Source organism: Gadus morhua, chromosome 3, assembly GCF_902167405.1.
Source record: "Gadus morhua chromosome 3, gadMor3.0, whole genome shotgun sequence".
NCBI lineage: Eukaryota > Metazoa > Chordata > Actinopteri > Gadiformes > Gadidae > Gadus > Gadus morhua.
Genome location: NC_044050.1, coordinates 1,362,634 through 1,370,599, shown reverse-complemented (window position 1 = coordinate 1,370,599; position 7,966 = coordinate 1,362,634). Strand labels below are relative to the sequence as shown.

The 7,966-nt window shown below is 41.7% G+C and overlaps 1 long non-coding RNA gene across 1 annotated transcript; it reads right to left on the bottom strand.

The window, feature by feature from the left end:
* Positions 1-3,516: 3,516 nt before the first annotated feature.
* Positions 3,517-7,120, bottom strand: LOC115540634 (uncharacterized). The gene is made up of 2 exons (XR_003976213.1): positions 6,946-7,120; positions 3,517-4,007 (listed from the first exon to the last, which is right to left on the bottom strand). It is a non-coding gene; the product is annotated as an uncharacterized LOC115540634 (long non-coding RNA).
* Positions 7,121-7,966: the final 846 nt, after the last annotated feature.

Sequence of the window (7,966 nt, the reverse complement as noted above, 5' to 3'; positions counted from 1 at the left end):
TTCTGTGTAGTTGTTTGAAGTTGAACACAGTTTGGAAAGGCTGCCGTTTTGTCCATTGGGGACTGTTTGTTTGGGCTTGTGTTGCGCGTGCTTGGTTTGTCGCGATCGGCAATTGTTTGGGCTGATTGGAGGACTGCGTGATGAGCAGTGGCCGCCGTTTGCTGTGCTGTGCTGTTGTGTTCAAAATCGCATTGTGACTGAATCAATGTCATTGCGGATTGCATTGTGTGTGTTGCTCTGTGCTTTGGTGAATTGTGCAGGTTGAAAGTTCACATAATGAGTGACTCAAATGAAATGGAAAATACGGAGAAGAGAACGGTCAAGCTTACAGCCAAAGCGCTGGCTTGCAAAATGGAAACTCTTCAAAAGCAATGTCAATCTAATGTGACAAAAATGAAAGAGCTCTCACGTGAAATTAAAGGGCTCATGAAAAATGATGAAAATGCAAAGAAAGTGCAATTCAAACTGAATGAACTCAAACAACTGTGTGAAAATGCAAATGCAGCACATCAGTCAGTGATTGTTTTACTTCCAAAAAAGGAAAAGGTAACACAAAATGAGTAGTTTGGACGCATAACAAAACACAACACAGACTTCATTGATGATGTAAAGACATGGCTCTGAGATTGAAAGACACTTTCAACAAGCAAGAAAGGTGACTGAAGATGTGTTTGCTCTCCCAGTCATCTCTCCCATTCCACCTGAAGAGGAAGCACCTGTTGCACCTGTTGTATTAAAGGAACATATACCACACTCTTATGTTCCAGCTGCCATTCCTTCCCAACAGAATAAAGCAATATCTGACATGCAGGATGAAATAAAGCCAAGTGACAGTGTGTCAAATATTACCAACAGGAGTCACAAATCACATTCTTCATGCTCAAGATTTTCCACCACCTCATCTGCATGCATCAAGGCTGAGGCTGAAATGGCTGCTCTTATTGTAATACAACAAATGCTAAAAGATAAACATGCCATAGAAGCACAAGATGAGGAGCTAAGGAGGAAAAAGAGCAACTGGAGCTGGATGGAAATCTTGCTGCTACAATGGCAAAAATGAAGATTCTTGGAGCCTCAAGTAGATCTGGTGTGCGTAGCCACAGATCAAGAGTGTCAGATGGTATGAACTCGTATATGGAGAAAAAACAACGTGAAAAGAAAACACAAATGATTGCCACTGCTGACGGAGACATTAATCAAACACAATCTCTCCCCACAGTGCCAGTGACAATTCAGTCAAATACATTAACTATGGATGCACATGTTGCAATACCAACAACATTGCCTGCTCCAAGCAATGGTGAACAGAGCAACATGCTTAACATCATGGAAAAGCAAAATGACATCACTGCATTAATGGTTCAACAACAGTCTCTCTATTTAATGCCCAAGAAGGAGATTCGTCGTTTTGATGGTGACCTACTTCAATTTCAAACATTCATAAAATCCTTTGAACACAACATCAAAAGCAAGAACCCAAACCCCACAGATTGTCTTTATTATCTGGAACAATATACCGAAGCACAACCAAGAGAAATGGTGAGGAGCTGCCTTCATATGACCGCAGATAGAGGATTCAGGAAGGCAAAATCCTTACTGCAGGAGCACTTTGGCAACGAGCATAAAATTGCTACAGCCTACATGGAGAAGGCTCTTTCATGGTCGTCAATTAAACCAGATGACACAAAAACATTACAAGCATACACTCTGTTTCTAAGAGGATGTTGCAATGCCATGGAAGATGTCAACAACATGCAAGAGCTCAACATGTCTGCTAACCTGCTAATTATAATTAAGAAGCTGCCATATCGACTGAGGGATAAATGGAGATCTGTGGCATGTGATTTTCAGGAAAGGTACAACCAAAGAGCTACCTTCAGGGATCTGGTAAATTACCTTGAAAAACAGGTGAGGATTGCAACTGATCCAGTATTTGGAGACATCAGAGACACTCCCATACCAAGCAAGGATGGAAGAAGTTTTATGTCAAAACCACCTCATCCAAAATCAAAGGAAGTACATTTGCAACCACTGTGACAGTTGCACATGAGAAAAATGGAAATGGACCTAGGAAAATGGAGAGTTGGCCGGCTGTAAAAAGGTGTTTGTTCTGTGGAGGTGGACATGCTTTGGAGGTGTGTTTCCTATTGGAAAAGAAAGCACATCATGAGAAAATCACTTTCCTTAAAGAAAATGGAGCCTGCTTTGGTTGTCTGCAGAAAGGACACGAGTAGGCCTGTCACGATAACAAATTTTTCTGGGCGATTAATTGCCCCAGGAATTATTGCGATAAGCGATAATATTACCGTTTTTCAACTAATATAATGATAAAGTACACCCTTTCGAAGATCAATAAACCTTTATTTTTAAAGAACACTGGAACTGGACTGCTGGAAGACATTTAAAATATCCTGAATAAATTAACAAAACAACCAAAAACAATCTATTATTAACAAAAAATGCTCTTGAATAAAAACCAAACACCACCAAAAACAATAAATAAAATTGAAACACTAAATAAAAAGGATGTAAACACGATTGCGCCACGACTCCGCCTCCCACACAGACAATGCAACAAGTTAGTAGCCGCGTTTACATGGCATATCTGATCCGCATAGATTTCTATGCGGCATAGATTTCTATGCGGCATAGATCTGTTCCTAAAATGTGTTCCGAATGTACTGTATACATGGCAGTAACAAAAGTGTCCGTTCTGTCTCTCGCGCACACCTGACACATCTCTGGACCGGCGGCGACATAATGGATGTCTTATCACTATCGGGGATTTTAAATTAGATTTTAATGAAAGCACAGCAGGAGAGAGCTTTTCTCTCCCTGCTCCTTCAATTAAGAAGGAGGAGGACAGCGCAGCAACGTCAATTTCTTGTCAGATCTTTATATTTACCGTAAGCTCCGCCGCAAACAAGAGGAATTTGGATGTGAGTCTGCAGCCAAGACTGGTGGGAGAGAGTGGTCTTACAGGAATTTAGTGACCAGGAATCCTCGAAGGTCCATTTGTGAACTACATCAGCTGCCATCTCTCTAAGTTAAGAAGTATTTTAACGTTCAGCCTGCAAAAGTACTACTAGTAGCCTACTCATTTACAGTTACCTCGGACGCGCGCGGACACTACGATACGCGAACAAGTCATTATTAAACACCCATGTCCCGTCGCTTAGCAACCGGACACGCTTACCGGACTACTTTTACGGAGTGATAACAAAGACGTGAATCAGGCAATAAATCCACTTTCCTTGACAGCGGTGAAGTTCGGTGTGCTTAAAAGTACCGACGGAGCTCAGTGGACCATTAGAACTACTGCGGCTGCCCTAAGTTAAACCCCAATCTATTCGGAATAAGTGCATACATGTGTAACCCTTGTCCCATGTAGTTAAATAATAAATCTAGAGTGGTTAATACAATAAGACTGGGCCTGGGCTCGTTGTAGGAAACTACAACTTTTATTCATATATTACTGTTAGATAATTTTAATAAATGACCACCACAACTGTATTATAAATGTAAAAGTATTCAATCACATATTTATTCACAAAATGAAATACTAGTCGAATGTATTTTAGGAAAAGAAAACAAATAAACAAATAAAATAAAATCAGATGCACGGGATTCTCCAATTTACAACAATGCAAACTCAATGTACCACACACAACCAAATTAACAACAACACTTTAAATTAGGTTAACCCGTTGCAGGCCTGTTAGTTGAAGCTTGTGTGTGGTGGGGCCTAAAAACTGTACTGGCCGCTTCACTCAGCTTGAGCTCAAAATAAAAGCACGTGCAATGTGTAAGTCAGTACTCACGAAATCCAGGGTGTAATTAGTAGGGGCAGAAAGGGATTGGGGGATGATATTCTCACGAAGATAATGGCAATGGCGGTGGCAATCCAAACACACACGTGGGCAATGGCGGTGGCGAAGTCACAAGGAAGAAAACACAGAAAACAGCAAGGCCATCTGCTGGAGACCCCTCTCTCCAACGTCCAGCTCCTTTAAGCATATTATCCAATGAGCCACAATATCAAACACTATTTCATATCGAACTAGCATTAGCTTTGCGTTAACTTAAGTCACAATACAAAACTACGATATGCGGGCACATTAACACAGAATGCTACCGCTAACTAGCACGTCGCTAACCGCGTTACTGTCCGTCCACACCAGAAGCGAATTGAGCGACCAAATCGCCGGAAGTCATTCACTTTCTATGGGCAAGAGCGACCAAAGCGACCAAAGCGACCAACGCTACCAGCGGCCAAAGTTGAGCGACCAGAGCGTCAAAAAGAAGTTGAAAACTTTTTAACTTTATGCAAATGACTATTATTCGCTTCAGCGGCCAAACACTGACAGCCAATCGGAATGTAGACGCTCTTCGCTTGCGTGGATCCCAGGGAACATCGGCAGACACTTTGGTTCCTACCTACCTTTATTCACTCACTGAACAAAATGTCGGCTGAAGTATTAATCGCGGCTGTAACTGGGCACCCGGTGTTGTACGAACCCACCCCTTTTCAGTTCAGAGATCGAAACGCCGTAGTGGTTTGGATATCAAGTGATGATAAGCGGGAGTATTTATAGGCTACATCTAGAACGTTCGTATTTAAGCGGGAATCATTTTAATTTGCTCTCCATGCCACCAATCTAACCAACCAATCGCGTGTAGCATGCTTTAAAACAAAACCAAAAAAGTTTTTGAAATCGTCACATAAACAAACTAATCGACCAAGACGAGGGATAAATGACAAGGGATATATCTAGTCTAGATAGATAGAAAGCCTAGTCAAGTCTTTATTAATACCAAACGACACAATCGTCGGGAATCCATTTAGGTGGTTCGGCCCACACAAGACAGTAAGCCTACAAGACCACACAGAACAAGTCTGACTGGACATACACACAATACATCACATTAAAACTAGACACGCGTTGATAGATAGATAGACAGAAAAGCCTAGATAGATCAATATGTTCCATATTGCCTTGCGGAGGCCAACCAGTCCTGTGCGCGTATGCAAATTAGCCATGTGCGCGAATGTCTATTTGTTTTGAATGCGACGAATGAGTGCAGATCATGATTTGCAGATCCAGATCAGTGAAACATATTTTAACTACTACAGCACGCAGGGTTTTTTGTTCTCGGTTGTAATTAGCCTACATTTTAGGATTTGTTTTGTATTGGGGGGAATCACTGTCCTACTTGTTGTCGAAGCACTTTATCGAACAAGCAAAACCGTCTCGGCAATATGGCCAAGGTGTATGGGAGAGTTCACTATTTGATATGGCTGTCTGTAGGGCCTACTAAACGCATACGGCTCCTTTAAATGCGTCTGCATAATTGAATGGTACGTCATGAGCGACTTGAGCGACCAAAGCGAACAGAAAAAATTCGCAGCGAAAACTTTGTGAGCGACCAAAGCGGCTTTGACGCTTTGGTCGCTCCTGGTGTGGACGTACAGTTAGTGTCCGTCCACACCAGAAGCGAATTGAGCGACCAAATCGCCGGAAGTCATTCACTTTCTATGGGCAAGAGCGACCAAAGCGACCAAAGCGACCAACGCTACCAGCGGCCAAAGTTGAGCGACCAGAGCGTCAAAAAGAAGTTGAAAACTTTTTAACTTTATGCAAATGACTATTATTCGCTTCAGCGACCAAACACTGACAGCCAATCGGAATGTAGACGCTCTTCGCTTGCGTGGATCCCAGGGAACATTGGCAGGCACTTTGGTTCCTACCTACCTTTATTCACTCACTGAACAAAATGTCGGCTGAAGTATTAATCGCGGCTGTAACTGGGCACACCGGTGTTGTACGACCCAACCTTTTTTCTGTTCAGAGATCGAAACGCCATAGTGGTTTGGATATCAAGTGATGATAAGCGGGAGTATTTATAGGCTACATCTAGAACGTTCGTATTTAAGCGGGAATCATTATAATTTGCTCTCCATGCCACCAATCTAACCAACCAATCGCGTGTAGCATGCTTTAAAACAAAACCAAAAAAGTTTTTGAAATCGTCACATAAACAAACTAATCGACAAGACGAGGCTCACACCTCAGGCTCCGTGAATAGTGGGGAATAGAGGGATAAAAGACAAGAGATATATCCCTTGTCATTTATCCCTCTATTCCCCACTATTCACGGAGCCTGAGGTGAATAATTTTTAACTAAATAGTCTAGATAGATAGATAGTCAAGTCTTTATCAATACCAAAACGACACAAATCGTCGGGAATCCATTTAGGTGGTTCGTCCCACACAGGACAGTAGCCTACAAGACCACACAGAACAGTCTGACTGGACATACATACAATACATCACATTAAAACTAGACACGCGGTTGATAGATAGATAGACAGAAAGGCCTAGATAGATAGATATGTTCCATTATTTGCCTGCGGAGCCAACCAGTCCTGTGCACGTATGCAAATTAGCCATGTGCGCTAATGTCTATTTGTTTTGAATGCGACGAATGAGTGCAGATCAGGATTTGCAGATCCAGATCAGTGAAACATATTTTAACTACTACAGCACGCAGGGTTTTTTGTTCTCTGTTGTAATTAGCCTACATTTTAGGATTTTTTGTATATTGGGGGGAATCACTGTCCTACTTGTTGTCGCAGCACTTTATCGAACAAGCAAAACCGTCTCGGCAATATGGCCAAGGTGTATGGGAGAGTTCACTATTTGATATGGCTGTCTGTAGGGCCTACTAAACGCATACGGCTCCTTTAAATGCGTCTGCATAATTGAATTGTACGTCATGAGCGACCAAAGCGAACAGAAAAATTCGCAGCGAAACTTTGTGAGCGACCAAAGCGTCTTTGACGCTATGGTCGCTCCTGGTGTGGACGTACAGTTACACATCCAGTACTCTTCGTTACTATAACAGTTAGATATAGCACAATGGAGGCATACACATCGTATTCACCTTTTTGCAGGTCACAAAGAAGTTTAAATCAGGACCACGAGTAGTCGACCTCACGATAAAACTTAACTGCTTCCCACACTACGATGCCTCCTCTTAGCTCTCAGTCCGGTCAGGTTTCTTTCTCTACATGTGCTCACTACTCCCCACGCTAACCTGCTGCATTAGTCCCGCCCTTTACACGTCGAGACTTTATTCGGATTGGCTTGTGAAGTTTTAATACAACCAAAGACAAAACAAATTAAATGATGTACGTGTGACAGGTAAAAGGTTAAGTTAAACATAAACACAGCTTCTTCCTCTATTATATCCTGAATTCACAAATATTTTAGACTTGATAAACTTGAAGACCTTTATATCAATTTATCTTTTAACTGTAAATAGTTTTATTAAACGTATTGTATTTATGCTTTTAACCCGCACACATTTTAACCCATTTTATTATTATGAACTCTATTTATTTATGAACATTTAACACAGCATTTTATTATACTGTTAATTATTTTTATGCTCTGTAACTTATGGTTTTGTACAGGGCTACACATGGCGATTAAAACGGACTACACCACCTCTTCTATTCGGCATAGAATCTATGCCAAACAGATAATTGTATTCCGAATGAGGCGTATACATGACCATTTTCTGTTCCGCATAGAAATCTATGCGGAACAGATGTGATCATGTCAACGCGGCTACTGACACTTGACGAGGGGGTTTACTCGTTGTGCCCTGTAATTATGAGCCGGAGCCCGATTTCAACCCGACATTTGTTACTTAGGTCTACCCTGCTAAATATATATAATATATATAAATATATATAATGCATAGAACGCCGGTCACTATCGGGAAAATAAGCCCCGACAGGGCGGACAGGCGACTGACGCGCAGCGGAGGTGAATTGCTTCACCCTGAAGGGGCTAATTTTAGATAATGACCGGCGACGTTCTATACATCATCCCGCTTATTACAAGGCTACTTGCCAAGACGAAAAAATAACTTCACATGGTGTGTCTTTTTACAATTT